This window comes from Hyla sarda, chromosome 2, assembly GCF_029499605.1.
Source record: "Hyla sarda isolate aHylSar1 chromosome 2, aHylSar1.hap1, whole genome shotgun sequence".
NCBI classification, from domain to species: Eukaryota; Metazoa; Chordata; class Amphibia; order Anura; family Hylidae; genus Hyla; species Hyla sarda.
Window position 1 is genome coordinate 18225689 of NC_079190.1, and position 18445 is coordinate 18244133.

General features: G+C 45.1%; 1 protein-coding gene and 1 long non-coding RNA gene across 14 annotated transcripts in view; one reads left to right on the plus strand and one right to left on the minus strand.

Annotated features, from left to right (window-relative positions):
- Positions 1-18445, minus strand: part of TENM4 (teneurin transmembrane protein 4) — a 1400276-nt gene that overhangs the window by 684616 nt on the left and 697215 nt on the right. Inside the window, exon 5 of one of the 13 annotated variants that reach the window (XM_056561273.1) lies at positions 6303-6347. The exons of the other annotated variants lie outside the window; for them this stretch is intronic. The gene's annotated coding sequence lies outside the window, so the exon portion shown is untranslated. The remainder of the gene's footprint in view (positions 1-6302; positions 6348-18445) is intronic. 13 annotated transcript variants of the gene reach the window in all.
- The window catches only part of LOC130358279 (uncharacterized), a 70196-nt gene that overhangs the window by 5341 nt on the left and 46410 nt on the right, over positions 1-18445 (plus strand). The gene's annotated exons all lie outside the window — the stretch shown is intronic.

Consider the following 18445-nt stretch of genomic DNA (forward strand, 5'->3'; position numbering starts at 1 on the left):
TTTTAGCCCCATATAGTACTGGGCTCTTGAATAAGTTCCTGTTACCTACAGTCCCATATAGTAATATGCTCTTAAAGTGGTACTCTGCTGCTCAGCATTTGGAACAAACTGTTCCGAACGCTGGGGCGGGCGCCGGGAGCTCGTGACGTCATAGTCCCGCTCCCTCATGATGTCCCGCCCCCTCAATGCAAGGCTATGGGAGGGGGGCATGACGGCTGTCATGCCCCCTCCCATAGACTTGCATTGAGGGGGCGGAGCGGGACCCCATGAGGGGGCGGGGCTATGACATCAGGAGCTCCCACCACCGGCCCCAGTTTTGGAACAGTTTATTCCAAACACTGAGCAGCAGAGTACCACTTTAAAAAAGGTCCTATTACTTATAGCTCCATATAGTATTATGCTCTTGAATAAGTTCCTGTTACCTATAGCCCCATATAGTAATGGGCTCTTGAATAGGGTCCTGTTTCCTATAGCGCCATATCATATTATGCTCTTGAACAGGGTCCTGTTACCTATAGCCCCATATAGTATTATGCTCTTGAATAGGGTCCTGTTACCTATAGAACCATATCGTATTATGCTCTTATATAGGGTCCTGTTACCTATAGCCCCATATAGTAATATGCTCTTGAATAGGGTCCTGTTACCTATAGCCCCATATAGTAATATGCTCTTGAATAGGGTCCTGTTACCTATAGCGTCATATCGTATTATGCTCTTGAATAGGGTTCTGTTACCTATAGCCCCATATAGTATTATGCTCTTGAATAGGGTCCTGTTACCTATAGCGCAACATAGTATTATGCTCTTGAATAGGGTCCTGTTACCTATAGCCCCGTATAGTATTATGCTCTCGAATAGGGTCCTGTTACCTATAGCCCCATATAGTATTATGCTCTTGAATAGGGTCCTGTTACCTATAGCCCCATATAGTATTATGCTCTTGAATAGGGTCCTGTTACCTATAGCCCCATATAGTATTATGCTCTTGAATAGGGTCCTGTTACCTATAGCCCCATATAGTATTATGCTCTTGAATAGGGTCCTGTTACCTATAGCCCCATATAGTATTATGCTCTTGAATAGGGTCCTGTTACCTATAGCCCCATATAGTATTATGCTCTTGAATAGGGTCCTGTTACCTATTGCCCCATATAGTATTATGCTCTTGAATAGGGTCCTGTTACCTATAGCCCCGTATAGTATTATGCTTAGTATTATGCTCTTGAATATGGTCCTGTTACCTATAGCGCAACATAGTATTATGCTCTTGAAGAAGGTCCTGTTTCCTATAGCGCCATATTGTATTATGCTCTTGAATAGGGTACTGTTACCTATAGCCCCATATAGCTTTATGCTCTTGAATAGGGTAATCTTACCTATAGCGCAACATAGTATTATGCTCTTGAATAGGGTCCTGTTACCTATAGCCCCATATAGTATTATGCTCTTGAATAGGGTCCTGTTACCTATAGCGCCACATAGTATTATGCTCTTGAATAGGGTCCTGTTACCTATAGCCCCATATAGTATTATGCTCTTGAGTAGGGTCCTGTTACCTATAGCCCCATATAGTATGCTCTTGAATAGGGTCCTGTTACCTATGGCCCCATATAGTATTATGCTCTTGAATAGGGTCCTGTTACCTATAGCCCAATATAATATTATGCTCTTGAATAGGGTCCTGTTACCTATAGAACCATATAGTATTATGCTCTTGAATAGGGTCCTGTTACCTATAGCCCCATATAGTATTATGCTCTTGAATAGGGTCCTGTTACCTATAGCGCAACATAGTATTATGCTCTTGAATAGGGTCCTGTTACCTATAGCCCCGTATAGTATTATGCTCTCGAATAGGGTACTGTTACCTATAGCGCAACATAGTATTATGCTCTTGAATAGGGTCCTGTTACCTATAGCCCTGTATAGTATTATGCTCTTGAATAGGGTCCTGTTACCTATAGCCCCATATAGTATTATGCTCTTGAATAGGGTCCTGTTACCTATAGCCCCATATAGTATTATGCTCTTGAATAGGGCCCTGTTACCTATAGCCCCATATAGTATTATGCTCTTGAATAGGGTCCTGTTACCTATAGCCCCATATAGTATTATGCTCTTGAATAGGGTCCTGTTACCTATAGCCCCATATAGTATTATGCTCTTGAATAGGGTCCTGTTACCTATAGCCCCGTATAGTATTATGCTTAGTATTATGCTCTTGAATATGGTCCTGTTACCTATAGCGCAACATAGTATTATGCTCTTGAAGAAGGTCCTGTTTCCTATAGCGCCATATTGTATTATGCTCTTGAATAGGGTCCTGTTACCTATAGCCCCGTATAGTATTATGCTCTTGAAGAAGGTCCTGTTTCCTATAGCGCCATATTGTATTATGCTCTTGAATAGGGTACTGTTACCTATAGCCCCATATAGCTTTATGCTCTTGAATAGGGTAATCTTACCTATAGCGCAACATAGTATTATGCTCTTGAATAGGGTCCTGTTACCTATAGCCCCATATAGTATTATGCTCTTGAATAGGGTCCTGTTACCTATAGCGCCACATAGTATTATGCTCTTGAATAGGGTCCTGTTACCTATAGCCCCATATAGTATTATGCTCTTGAGTAGGGTCCTGTTACCTATAGCCCCATATAGTATGCTCTTGAATAGGGTCCTGTTACCTATAGCCCAATATAATATTATGCTCTTGAATAGGGTCCTGTTACCTATAGAACCATATAGTATTATGCTCTTGAATAGGGTCCTGTTACCTATAGCCCCATATAGTATTATGCTCTTGAATAGGGTCCTGTTACCTATAGCCCCGTATAGTATTATGCTCTTGAATAGGGTCCTGTTGCTTTTTATAAATATAACTTGTTTATACTCTATACCAGTCTCATATTTACCTCTAATAGAATATTCATTATCACCCCCATTTGATTATTTATAGGATACAGATATCAAGAAGATAATGGCCAGACCCCATGTCCTAATCCTAATAATGAATGACAAGGTGCGACCTACGCATTACCCATTCTGCACGACTCTGGGTGTTCTGGAGTTATTTACAGTATATGGTGAATCTGGCATCCTAGGGAGCACATTCACAGATGATGAGCAGCGATTGTCACAATATATTTTTTCTCGTACTATAAAAAGGTATCATGCTGAGACACATCTTCTCTTTTATATCTTAGAGAACTAACAAGCATCTGTAACTTAAAGGGCCTCAACTTTGCCAAACTATTTAATGTAAAAAGTTTTTACGGTCTGCTTTCCCTGTAATGATCCAAGTATCTGGCAAAAACTTTTAAAAGAGATTTATTTTTCCTGCCCATAAAGAATACTAAGATACAAGTCAGTGCAAAAAGTGCAAATTTAGGTTTTCAGGTAAGGGGGGGGGGGGGGGGGAGTGGGGCGGATTTACATTGGACAAGACCCATGGCCTGGTGGAGCAACCTTACGAAATGTTGACCCAACTTCAACCATTCCTATGGTAACACTCACTCGCCTTGTCACGTATTAGTCAGAATTTATAGTTTGGGGGTTGTCTAGTTTTGGGAGCTTGGATTTGGGGGATTTTTTTTTTTGCAGGTTGCGGTTCTGTGGTGCACCAGCTGTGACCTATGGTTTGATCAGATAACCTTTAAAAAAAATAAATAAATAACTTTCCCCCTTATCTACAATAACACTCATTTGGTGTGTCAAGGGTTGGTTGATTTAGGGGTCCTTGTTGTGCCGGTTGAGGTTCAGGGAGGTACGGGTCATGACTCTTGACTAAGTTCTTGAATTGACCATTTCTATAGTAATAATCACTTGTCTTGTCAATGGTTGGTTGGACATTTTTTGTAGGGGAGTTGTAATTAGGTGAATCCCTTATCATGGCGGTTGGGATTCAGGGACGCATGTCATGTGGGTAGGGGGTTCAGCGGTGCTCAAATGGTTGAAATATTTACCTTACTTTTCCCTAATCTACAGTACATTTCCCTTAGTCAGGAGTCATAGTTATGGGATTTAGAATTTGGAGATCCCCTTGGACCTCGACCAGCAGTTATCCATACGAGTACCAACATTCCTAGTTATGGTGTCCTGCTTTTCTATAATAAAAGTCATGGATGCTCTACAGTCCAATATTCTTGTGTCCCACCTCCATTGTCTGAGTTTGGGGTTTTATTGATTGACCTGCTGTCCCACCTCTAGTGTGTTTAAAGGGGTACTCCAGTGGAAAGCTTTTTTTTTTTTCTTTTTTTTTTTCAAATAAACTGGTGCCAGAAATATATACAGATTTGCAAATTACTCCTATGTAAAAAATATTAATCATTCCAGTACTTTTCTGCTGCTGTATGCTCCAGAGGAATTTGAGTTGTTCTTTTCTGTCTAACCACAGTGCTCTCTCCTGCCACCTCTGTCCATGTCAGGAACTGTCCGGAGTAGGAGAGGTATCCTATGTGGATTTGCTTGTACTTTGGACAGTTCCTGACACAGACAGAGGTGTCAGCAGAGAGCACTGTGGTCAGACTGGAAAGAACTACACAACTTCCTCTTTAGCATACAGCAGCTGATAAGTAATGGAGGGATTAAGATATTTTAATAGGAGTAATTTACAAATCTTCCAAGTAGAAACACTATCCGGCACTGCTGTGCTGAGAGTGAACATGCGTCTGTGAAACAGGTATAGTGTGGATACAGTCCTAAGGGTGGTGCTCAATCTTGCAGAAAAAGAAGGAATTCTACCAACATGGCAATGAAGGAGAAATGATGGCACTCACCCCAAAGATGGACTTGCATGGATGACTTTATTGTGGGCTCGTCAACCAAAGTGCATGTGCATAGCAGCGTTCAGGTCTTACGAAGCACGGAAGTGCGAGACAGCTGTTACCTACATGCTGGGTCTCTTGGCGTCCTTGCCCGCCTTCACCTGCCTGAACGCTGAACGCTGCTATGCACATGCACTTTGGTTGACGAGCACACAATAAAGTCATCCATGCAAGTCCATCTTTGGGGTGAGTGCCATCCTTTCTCCTTCATTGCCATGTAATTTACAAATCTGTTTAACTTTCTGGCACCAGTTGATTTGGGAAAAAAAAATGTTTTCCACCGGAGTACCTCTTTAAAGGGGTACTCCGCCCCTAAACATCTTATCCCCTATCCAAAGGATAGGGGATAAGATGTCATAGCGCCAGGGTCCCGCTGCTGGGGACCCCCAGGATCGCCGGTGCGGCACCACGCTATCATTACTGCACAGAGCGAGTTCGCTCTGTGCGTAATGACGGGCGATACAGAGGAAGTAGCAGCGTGATGTCATGGCTCTGCCCCTTGTGACATGACGGCCCGCCCCCTTAATGAAAGTCTATGGCAAGAGGCGTGACGACCGCCATGCCCCCTCCCATAGACTTGTATTGAGGGGGCGGGCCCTGACATCATGAGGGGAGGAGCCATGACATCACACTGCTCCACACCCTGTATCGCCCGTCATTAAGCACAGAGCGAACTCGCTCTGTGCAGTAATGATAGCGCGGTGCCGCAGCGGCGATCCCAGGGGTCTCCAGCAGCAGGACCCTAGCGATCTGACATCTTATCCCCTATCCTTTGGATAGGGGATAAGATGTCTAGGGGCAGAGTACCCCTTTAAGTCCCCTGTGTCCTACCTCCAAGTTCTGGATTTTCTTGCTCTACAGTCCAAGTTCCTGCTGTGGCAATGTTGGTGTCAGAGCTCCTGGAGATAACGCTCGTGTCTGTCCTGTCACTCATAACTGCGATGTCTGGTTGCCTAATGTTGGATATTCTGGATACGGCAACCCATGGAATAGTCTGTCTAAGATTATGTACCCCAGTAGCTAGCAGCCAACCAGTTCCACTTGTGTTTAGTCCTGTGAAGTTCTTCTGTTGCCATTGAAGAGTCTATGAAGTCCTATCCTTTGTCACCTGGTCACCCAGGCAGCCAGGCCAAGATCAAACTTTTGGACAATATATCTACTTTTGCTCTTTACACGTTATATCACAGAGACCAGGACAGTAACAAGGGGCTGAGTGTGTTGCCCATCTGGAGATCTTCCTTTATGCTTTTTGTCTTGCTGGGTTATCCCGCTTATTTGTAAGACTATTATACAAAAGTGCTGAATATTATCTCAATAATAAGACTGAACATGAAAGGACCAACAAGCTGTGGTTTCCCTTTCAATAATGTTACAAATCAGCAAAAGGAATCTGCTGATGTGTCATAATTCGGGGAAACAATCTTAATTATCTCCGTTTCATTTGTATCCGACACAATGTAGCAGATCTTTTACCGGGGGTGAGACATCCGGTCCTTCTCCAATGTCTGCTGCAAAGTCCTAATGGAAAGAAGACACTGTTACAAAGAAGTGGAATACTTCAAATGCTTGTATGCAGATAGATACTTAAAGGGGTACTCCGCCCCTAGACATCTTATTCCCTATCCAAAGCATAGGGGATAAGATGTCTGATCACGGGGGTCCCACCATTGGGGACCTCCGCGATCTCTGTTGCGGCACCCCAGACATGCGGTGCACGGAGTGAACTTCGCTCCGTGCCGGATGAATGACGATGCGGGGCGGAGGCATGTGAAGTCATGGTGATGCCCTGCTTGTGATATCAAGGCCACGCCCCCTCAATGCAAATATATAGGAGGGGCTTGATGGCCATCATGCCCCTCCCATAGACTTGCATTGGGGGGCCATGACATCAAGAGCGGGTGTGACCGTGACGTCAAGAGCCTCCGGAGCTGCACTCAATGCTCTAAACAAATGCCGGATACAGCATGGAGAACGTTGGATAGTGAATAAGATGTCTAGGGGCGCAGTACCCTTTAAAGGGCCACCAGCTCTTCTCATTACATTCTCCTGGCTGGATGTGATGGCATTCGGCCTGGCAAATATACACTTACTATGCTAAGCAGCCACTTATTTAATGTTGGCCAGGCCAAGTTGAGGGGTGCAATACATGTCAGATGTTGCGCCCTCACGTAGCTACTGCTCCTCACAGGCCTTCTTGACTATTTAGTAGCAGAAATATTATTTTATACTCTTCCTTTAGCGTCTTTTAAGAAAGTCAAAACGTTTGGGGTTAGCATCTCCTGCCATGTGAGGCCACACCATTGTAATTGCTCAAATATTACTTGCACCTGTGAGGCCGGCAACATATCAGCCTACTTGGGTGGGGCTTATGGCCTGTCTCCTTCCTCCCATTGTATGTGTATAACCCCACTGGAGTTGACTTGGGAGCAGTCTATGAGTCGGATCTAATGCTGCTGTAATTGCCCACTGGCCCCTGGTTTTGCTTATGACGCACAGGTAGGTTTAGTGTTAGGTCCCATGCCACTTGAGAAACCTTGGCGTTGGTGTGCGGGCTCAGGTATGTCCTTCATCTAAGGATATACCGGCTAATGTCTCAATTTTACATCAGTTTTGAGGGATAGCCAATGTTATTGTATACATCCACCACAGTTGTGCACCCACATTCCGATTTATATTAACCTTAATGTCTTACATCCGCACCTATTCATATGGTGTAGGATGCCATTATGGTACTTGTGGTTTGTTGCAGGCATCCTCCATTGAATGCATATTTATGCTGGGGCTTGCCCTTAGCAACGGACCACAAGTGCAGGATCTGCCCTCCATTAAAAATGCATATCAACATTTGGGGTTAGCATCTCCTGCCATGTGAGGCCACACCATTGTAATTGCTCAAAGGCAAATGTTTTTGGCCCCCATTCCAGTGGTTGTGCAGTACACAAGGGCTTTGCAGCCAAAAGAACCTAAAAGCCCCTCTTTGTCTCCATCAGAAGACTGAAAACCAACACATGACTCCTACCACTTAGTTGGTCAGTTAAAGAAAGACTCACATTGATGGGGTTGTCTCATGAGACATATGGATGTCATAGAAGAGAGTTCCCAACTTGGTGAAACACCTTACTTGCCTTGGCTTGCCCTATATCAAACTCAGCTGTTAGTCAGGGATCCTGGGAATGGGACCTGGGGTGATTAGCTTATTTCTGGGGTTGTCTCATTTTTCAAAGATGATGTTCTGGGACAAGACAACCTCTTTAAATGACGTCATAATAGATGTGGGGAGTGGGGACATAGTCCATAAAAGATGTGGGGACATAGTCCAAAAACCAAAGAAGATCTTGATGAGCACTGCTTTGTTGTTTCACGGTAAGAAATCAAGAGGTTTAGCTTGGAACCCCTTAGGTTCAAGATAAGTTGAGATCTGATCAGTGGAGATCAAACTACTGACACCCCACTAGTCATAAGAAAAGGGGTCCCTTGTAAATGGAGCAGTAGACAACTATTTATTTTCCATAGGACTCTTGGCTCTACAATTATCTATAGCAGTCCTATAGCGAGTCAATGGCAGCAGTGGGCATGCTCGACCATAGTGCCATTCAATGGGACACATTTGTGGTTGTGCAATACCTAATCTCTCCTGTGGCGGTGCTGTAGGGAGATAAAACACGTCAAGTTCTTCCATAAAATGATTACTGTAGTTCCCCATCCCACAATCAACTAACAAGGGGGGGGGGGGGGGGGTTATCTGTGTAATAAATCTATCAAAAGGAATTGTACAAAGTAGACCCTCCCCTTTATATCTTCAAGTTCTTGAGTTTCTATCCACAAGGCTCTTATATGCTTCACATATAGTAACCAACAGCCGTTAACCAGCACAAGCCCGGACCATCTCTTTGTGCCATGATCACATACGAGCACAAACCCCATTGTGGAGACCACTTTCCAGTAGCCATAGAAACCTGTTTCATTTATTGGAGAAAAATTGAGAGACTGGTATTGCCGGAACAGTATCCTTCATCATGAATTCAGCCTCTGGGTCTCTGCAGCTAAAGTTCATGATCCTGCACTTTTAAATGCTGAATCGTACTTGCCATTCCATCCTTCTAAATTACGAAGGACGGATTTTCCAGCCCTATTGTTCTATCCAAACCTCTGCAGGTCTTTGTTATAATCTGCAAATGTGCAACCTCTGGAGAAAAAAAAAATTGCTATTGAATTTCTGCTATCTTCTATTTTTACAGCATTTTTCACAATGGAAAAAAATAAACATCTAAGTATCCTGTTGAGTGCATCCGAAAGTAGCCGGTCCGGCATGAATCATATTCTCTATGTATTCTACTATTGTGGAGGCAGCAAAAATCAATTAGAAAACTATTTTGCCAATAAAAAGGCCGCTCCCTCCCATTCAGATGACGGAGGATGCGAGATTATCAATGTTTAATGGATTCCTTGAAGACAATATTGCACAAACATTACCATCAGATGCATGCTTAATTAAGCTCAATTATTACATGCAAAAGGGCAAGGAACAAGTGAACTGAAAGGGGTCCAGTGGGATTGTATTCATACTTAAAGTGGCTTTCTTAATTGCACGGCTTCAGTAACAGAACTGCAAGGCTCTTCTCTTGTTTGAACCGCAAATCAATGGATGTTTGTCTCGTACATACTAGGAGGGCAAGCCAGGCATTCTGGTTACAGCAGCAACTACACCGCATGCCTCAGACGACTATAGTACGGCCACCTATATACAAGAATATAACTACTATAATACTGCTCCTATATACAAGAATATAACTACTATAATACTGATCATATATACAATAATATAACTACTATAATACTGCTCCTATTTACTAGAATATAACTACTATAATACTGCCTCCTATATACAAGAATATATCTACTATAATACTACTCCTATATACAAGAATATAACTACTATAATACTGTTCCTATATACAAGAATATAACTACTATAATACTGATCCTATATACAAGAAAATAACTACTATAATACTGTCCCCTATATACAAGAATATAACTACTATAATACTGCTCCTATGTACTAGAATATAACTACTATAATATTGCTCCTACATACAAGAATATAACTATTATAATACTGCCTCCTAAATACAAGAATATAAATACTATAATACTGCCTCCTTTGTACAAGAATATAACTACTATAATACTGCCTCCTTTGTACAAGAATATAACTACTATAATACTACTCCTATATACAAGAATATAGCTACTATAATACTGCTCCTAAATACAAGAATATAACTACTATAATACTGCTCCTATATACAAAAATATAACTACTAGAATACTGCCCTCTATGTACAAGAATATAACTACTAGAATACTGCCTCCTATGTACAAGAATATAACTACTAAAATACTGCTCCTATATATAAGAATATAACTACTGTAATATTGCTCCTATGTACAAGAATATAACTACTATAATACTGCCCTCTATCTACAAGAATATATCTACTATAATACTGTAATACTGTCCCTATATAGAAGAATATAACTGTCAAGTATGGACAGGGAAGGAGTGCAGCCCTGATCTCACTCACTCCCTCTGACTCTGCCTACTTGCCTATCTGCCCTAAACAGTGGCTTGAAAACCACGGTGATTTTCCCTTCCTAAATAAACTACAAAACCCTTCAACAAAATAAACTACAAAACAGACACAGGTCGGGATACAGTCAGGAAGCACACAAACTAACAGGAAGAACACTAAACAAACACACACAAAGTCCAAGTCAAAGACCACTAGCTGAGTCTATAAAAGGAGTTGTCAATGGTACCAAGTCGCAAATACAAGAGAAGAGTCAGGAACCCAAGCCAGAAAGTCACAAATACCAGGAAAACGGAGTACAAGGTAAATACGCTAGCTACAGGAAGAAGCCTTTTTAGCAGGCGAGGTATGAGAGCACACTGCAGGCTTATATAGACAGCCAGACAGGTGCTCTCATCAAGGTCAGCTGATCAGTCAGACAACTAGGCATAGCCCAGAAACCAAAACAAACAAAAGAAACATCAGAACCGATTAATCCTACGGGCTCTGACAATAACTACTACAATACTGTCCCCTATGTACAAGAATATAACTACTATAATACTGCTCCTATATACAAGAATATAACTATTATAATACTGCTCTTATGTACAAGAATATAACTACTATAATACTGCCTCCTATATACAAGAATATAACTACTATAATACTGCTTCTATGTACAAGAATATAACTATTACAATACTGCCTTCTATATACAAGAATATAACTGCTATGATATTGCTCCTATATACAAGAATATAACTACTATAATACTGCCTCCTATATACAAGAATATAACTACTATAATACTGCCTCCTATATACAAGAATATAACTACTATAATACTGCACCAATATACAAGAATATAACTACTATAATTCTGGTCCTATATACAAAAATATGACAACTATAATACTGCCTCCTATATACAAGAATATAACTACTATAATACTGCTCCTATATACAAGAATATAACTACTATAATACTGCCTCCTATATACAAGAATATAACTGTCACGATGCCGGCTGGCAGGAGGTGGATCCTCTGTGCCAGAGAGGGATTGGCGTGGACCGTGCTAGTGGACCGGTTCTAAGTCGCTACTGGTATTCACCAGAGCCCACCGCAAAGCGGGATGGTCTTGCTGCGGCGGTAGTGACCAGGTCGTATCCACTAGCAACGGCTCAACCTCTCTGACTGCTGAAGATAGGCGCGGTACAAGGGAGTAGACAGAAGCAAGGTCGGACGTAGCAGAAGGTCGGGGCAGGCAGCAAGGATCGTAGTCAGGGGCAACGGCAGGAGGTCGGAACACAGGCTAAGAACACACAAGGGAACGCTTTCACTAGGCACAAGGGCAACAAGATCCGGCGAGGGAGTGCAGGGGAAGTGAGGTATACGTAGGGAGTGCACAGGTGAACACACTGATTAGAACCACTGCGCCAATCAGCGGCGCAGTGGCCCTTTAAATCGCAGAGACCCGGCGCGCGCGCGCCCTAGGGAGCGGGGCCGCGCGCGCCGGGACAGGACCGACGGAGAGCGAGTCAGGTACGGGAGCCGGGGTGCGCATCGCGAGCGGGCGCCACCCGCATCGCGAATCGCATCCCGGCTGGAGGCGGTATCGCAGCGCACCCGGTCAGTGGATCCGACCGGGGCGCTGCGGGAGCGAGAGTGTAGCGAGCGCTCCGGGGAGGAGCGGGGACCCGGAGCGCTCGGCGTAACAGTACCCCCCCCCCCCTTGGGTCTCCCCCTCTTCTTAGAGCCTGGGAACTTGAGGAGCAGACTTTTGTCTAGGATGTTGTCCTCAGGTTCCCAGGATCTCTCTTCAGGTCCACAGCCCTCCCAATCCACCAAAAGGAACCTTTTTCCTCTGACCGTCTTGGAGGCCAGTATCTCCTTCACTGAGAAGACGTCAGAAGAACCGGAAACAGGAGTGGGAGAAACAAGCTTGGGAGAGAAACGGTTGAAGATGAGTGGTTTAAGAAGAGAGACATGAAAGGCATTAGGAATACGAAGAGAAGGAGGAAGAAGAAGTTTGTAAGAGACAGGATTAATTTGGCACAAGACTTTGAAAGGACCAAGATAGCGTGGTCCTAGTTTGTAACTGGGGACACGAAAGCGGACATATTTAGCGGAGAGCCATACCTTGTCTCCGGGAGCAAAAATGGGGGGAGCTCTTCTTTTTTTATCGGCAAACTTTTTCATGCGAGATGAAGCCTGTAAAAGAGAATTTTGGGTCTCTTTCCATATGGTGGAAAGATCACGAGTCACTTCATCTACAGCGGGAAAACCAGAGGACAAGGGAATAGGGAGGGGGGAAGAGGGTGACGGCCGTACACCACGAAAAATGGGGATTTAGCAGAAGATTCAGAGACTCTGAAGTTATACGAGAATTCGGCCCATGGTAGAAGATCTGCCCAGTCATCCTGGCGGGAGGAAACAAAATGCCGTAAATAATCACCCAGGACCTGGTTAATTCTTTCTACTTGCCCATTGGATTGAGGATGATAAGCAGAAGAAAAGTTTAATTTAATCTTGAGTTGTTTACAGAGGGCCCTCCAGAATTTTGACACGAATTGGACGCCTCTATCCGAGATGATCTGCGTGGGCAACCCGTGAAGACGAAAAATGTGTACAAAAAATTGTTTTGCCAACTGAGGCGCAGAAGGAAGACCAGGAAGAGGAATAAAATGTGCCATCTTGGAAAATCGATCAACGACCACCCAAACAACAGTGTTGCCACGGGATGGGGGTAAGTCTGTAATAAAGTCCATACCAATCAGAGACCAAGGCTGTTCGGGGACAGGCAGAGGGTGAAGGAGACCAGCAGGCTTCTGGCGAGGAGTCTTGTCCCGGGCACAGACAGTGCAGGCCCGCACAAAATCAACAACATCTGTCTCCAGAGTCGGCCACCAATAGAAACGAGAGATGAGTTGCACGGATTTCTTGATGCCCGCATGGCCTGCGAGATGGGAGGAGTGACCCCATTTGAGGATTCCGAGGCGTTGGCGTGGAGAGACGAAGGTCTTCCCTGGAGGAGTTTGCCTGATGGAGGCTGGAGAAGTTGAGATCAGGCAGTCAGGAGGAATGATGTGTTGCGGAGAGAGCTCTACTTCCGAGGCATCCGAGGAACGAGAGAGAGCATCGGCCCTGATGTTCTTATCGGCAGGGCGAAAGTGAATTTCAAAATTAAACCGGGCAAAGAACAGAGACCACCTGGCCTGGCGAGGATTCAGCCGTTGGGCAGACTGGAGATAGGAGCGATTCTTGTGATCGGTGTAAATAATAACTGGAAATTTAGATCCCTCCAGCAGATGCCTCCATTTCTCAAGTGCTAATTTAATGGCCAGTAGCTCTCGATCCCCGATGGAGTAGTTCCTCTCCGCCGGAGAGAAGGTCCTAGAAAAAAAACCACAGGTAACAGCATGCCCGGAAGAATTTTTTTGTAGAAGAACCGCTCCAGCTCCTACTGAGGAGGCATCAACCTCCAATAGGAAGGGTTTAGATGGGTCAGGTCTGGAGAGCACGGGAGCAGAAGAAAAGGCCGACTTGAGCCGTTTAAAGGCGTCTTCCGCTTGAGGAGGCCAGGACTTAGGATTGGCATTCTTCTTGGTTAAAGCCACGATAGGAGCCACAATGGTGGAAAAATGTGGAATAAATTGTCTGTAATAATTGGCGAACCCCAAAAAACGTTGGATAGCACGGAGTCCGGAGGGGCGTGGCCAATCTAAGACGGCAGAGAGTTTGTCTGGATCCATTTGTAGTCCCTGGCCAGAGACCAAGTATCCTAGGAAAGGAAGAGATTGACATTCAAACAGACATTTCTCCATTTTGGCATAAAGTTGATTGTCACGAAGTCTCTGAAGAACCATGCGGACATGCTGGCGGTGTTCTTCTAGGTTGGCAGAAAAAATCAGAATATCGTCCAGATACACAACAACACAGGAATATAAGAGATCACGAAAAATTTCATTAACAAAGTCTTGGAAGACGGCAGGGGCGTTGCACAGGCCAAAGGGCATGACCAGATACTCAAAGTGTCCATCTCTAGTGTTAAATGCCGTTTTCCATTCATCCCCCTCCCTGATGCGGATCAGATTATAAGCACCTCTTAAGTCCAGTTTGGTAAAGATGTGGGCACCTTGGAGGCGATCAAAGAGTTCAGAGATAAGAGGTAGAGGGTAGCGGTTCTTTACCGTGATTTTATTAAGACCGCGGTAGTCAATGCAAGGACGTAGGGAGCCATCTTTTTTGGACACAAAGAAAAATCCAGCTCCGGCAGGAGAGGAGGATTTGCGGATAAACCCCTTTTTTAAATTTTCCTGGATGTACTCAGACATAGCAAGAGTCTCTGGGGCGGACAGAGGATAAATTCTGCCCCGGGGTGGAGTAGTGCCCGGGAGGAGGTCAATAGGACAGTCATAAGGCCTGTGAGGAGGTAGAGTCTCAGCTTGTTTTTTGCAAAACACATCAGCAAAGTCCATATAGGCCTTAGGGAGACCGGTTACAGGGGGAACCACAGGGTCACGGCAGGGAGTACTGGGAACCGGTTTAAGGCAGTCCTTGAAACAAGAGATACCCCAGCTCTTGATCTCCCCTGTGGACCAATCCAGGGTTGGGGAATGGCGTTGGAGCCACGGTAGTCCAAGGAGAATTTCGAAAGTGCAATTGGGGAGGACCAAGAACTCAATTTTTTCTTGATGAGGTCCGATGCACATTAGAAGGGGCTCCGTGCGGTAACGTATGGTACAGTCCAATCTTTCATTGTTAACACAATTGATGTAGAGGGGCCTGGCGAGACTGGTTACCGGGATGTTGAACCTGTTGATGAGAGAGGCCAAAATAAAGTTTCCTGCAGATCCGGAATCCAAGAAGGCCATAGTAGAGAAGGAGAAGGTAGATGCAGATATCCGCACAGGCACAGTAAGACGTGGAGAAGCAGAGTAGACATCAAGGACTGTCTCACTTTTGTGCGGAGTCTGCGTGCGTCTTTCCAGGCGGGGAGGACGGATAGGACAATCCTTCAGGAAGTGTTCGGTACCGGCACAGTACAGGCAGAGATTCTCCATGCGGCGTCGTGTCCTCTCTTGAGGTGTCAGGCGAGACCGGTCAACTTGCATAGCCTCCACGGCGGGAGGCACAGGAACGGATTGCAGAGGACCAGAGGAGAGAGGAGCCGGGGAGAAAAAACGCCTCGTGCGAACAAAGTCCATATCCTGGCGGAGCTCCTGACGCCTTTCGGAAAAACGCATGTCAATGCGAGTGGCAAGATGAATGAGTTCATGTAGATTAGCAGGAATTTCTCGTGCGGCCAGAACATCTTTAATGTTGCTGGATAGGCCTTTTTTAAAGGTCGCGCAGAGGGCCTCATTATTCCAGGATAGTTCAGAAGCAAGAGTACGGAATTGCATGGCGTACTCGCCAACGGAAGAATTACCCTGGACCAGGTTCAGCAGGGCAGTCTCAGCAGAGGAGGCTCGGGCAGGTTCCTCAAAGACACTACGAAATTCCGAGAAGAAGGAGTGTACAGAGGCAGTGACGGGGTCATTGCGGTCCCAGAGCGGTGTGGCCCATGACAGAGCTTTTCCAGACAGAAGGCTGACTACGAAAGCCACCTTAGACCTTTCAGTAGGAAACTGATCCGACATCATCTCCAAGTGCAGGGAACATTGTGAAAGAAAGCCACGGCAAAACTTAGAGTCCCCATCAAATTTATCCGGCAAGGACAAGCGGAGGCCTGAAGCGGCCACTCGCTGCGGAGGGGGTGCAGGAGCTGGCGGAGGAGATGATTGCTGAAGCTGTGGTAGTAGCTGCTGTAGCATCACGGTCAGTTGAGACAGCTGGTGGCCTTGTTGCGCTATCTGTTGTGACTGCTGGGCGATCACCGTGGAGAGGTCAGCGACAACTGGCAGAGGTACTTCAGCGGGATCCATGGCCGGATCTACTGTCACGATGCCGGCTGGCAGGAGGTGGATCCTCTGTGCCAGAGAGGGATTGGCGTGGACCGTGCTAGTGGACCGATTCTAAGTCACTACTGGTATTCACCAGAGCCCGCCGCAAAGCGGGATGGTCTTGCTGCGGCGGTAGTGACCAGGTCGTATCCACTAGCAACGGCTCAACCTCTCTGACTGCTGAAGATAGGCGCGGTACAAGGGAGTAGACAGAAGCAAGGTCGGACGTAGCAGAAGGTCGGGGCAGGCAGCAAGGATCGTAGTCAGGGGCAACGGCAGGAGGTCGGAACACAGGCTAAGAACACACAAGGGAACGCTTTCACTAGGCACAAGGGCAACAAGATCCGGCGAGGGAGTGCAGGGGAAGTGAGGTATACGTAGGGAGTGCACAGGTGAACACACTGATTAGAACCACTGCGCCGCTGATGGCCCTTTAAATCGCAGAGACCCGGCGCGCGCGCGCCCTAGGGAGCGGGGCCGCGCGCGCCGGGACAGGACCGACGGAGAGCGAGTCAGGTACGGGAGCCGGGGTGCGCATCGCGAGCGGGCGCCACCCGCATCGCGAATCGCATCCCGGCTGGAGGCGGTATCGCAGCGCACCCGGTCAGTGGATCCGACCGGGGCGCTGCGGGAGCGAGAGTGTAGCGAGCGCTCCGGGGAGGAGCGGGGACCCGGAGCGCTCGGCGTAACAATAACTACTATAATACTGCCTCCTATATACAAGAATATAACTACTATAATACTGCTCCTATATACAAGAATATAACTAATATAATACTGCTCCTATATACAAGAATATAACTACTATAATACTGCCCCCTATATACAAAAATATAACTACTATAATACTGCTCCTATATACAAGAATATAACTACTATAATACTGCTCCTATATACAAGAATATAACTACTATAATACTGCTCCTATATACAAGAATATAACTACTATAATACTACTCCTATATACAAGAATATAACTACTATAATACTGCTCCTGTATACAAGAATATAACTGCTATGATATTGCTCCTATATACAAGAATATAACTACTATAATACTGCCTCCTATATACAAGAATATAACTACTATAATACTGCCCCTATATACAAAAATATGACTGTTCCTATACTGTTTCATATGGACAAGAAAGGAAAGTAATATATGCGTAGATAGAACCCAAGCTTTTCATGAAGAACTTTCTATAAATATGTTCTATGTTCTCTATATTCTTTATGCCTTTTTGCTGTACACAGATCATATTGACTTTCTTAGGGATTCTGTAATATTTATACATCTCTGTAGATGTCTGCAGAAGAGAAGACAACGTAAAATATGCGGGTGGCAGCCTGCGCAGTCAGCGGTGGTGGTGGTGGAAGGACAATATGTTCGATATATAGGAACTGACAACAATCCATGTGCCCCAGCTGTGCGATATTAACTCCAGTCCTGCGATGCTCACAGTGGTGCGGGAGCTTAGTCATGTTCTGCAGTAAATACAGGTGGTTCTGTCAGATTGACTGAGACGTGGCATGAACCTCCTGTCAGATGCTGTACGGCTGATAGAACGAGATATACAAATACCAAGGCTCCTGTATCATAGCAAATAAGTAGTAAGTACAAAGTGCAACCATGGAGAATAAGGTAGAACAGTGGTCTTCAAGTTATGGACCTCCAGATGTTGCAGAACTACAAAGTGCAACCATGGAGAATAAGGTAGAACAATGGTCTTCTAATTATGGACCTCCAGATCTTGCAAAACTACTACTCCCAGCTATTGGCTGTTCTGGCCGGGAATCGTAGTTTTGCAACATCTGGAGGTCCACAGTTTGAAGAACACTGATGTCTAATTTTGCCATACCTTGGCCTGTAATCTGGAGACCCCATAACCTTGGCCTGTAATCTGGAGACTCCATAACCTTGGCCTGTAATCTGGAGACCCCATAACCTTGGCCTGTAATCTGGAGACTCCATAACCTTGGCCTGTAATCTGGAGACCCCATAACCTTGGCCTGTAAACTGGAGACCCCATAACCTTGGCCTGTAATCTGGAGACTCCATAACCTTGGCCTGTAATCTGGAGACCCCATAACCTT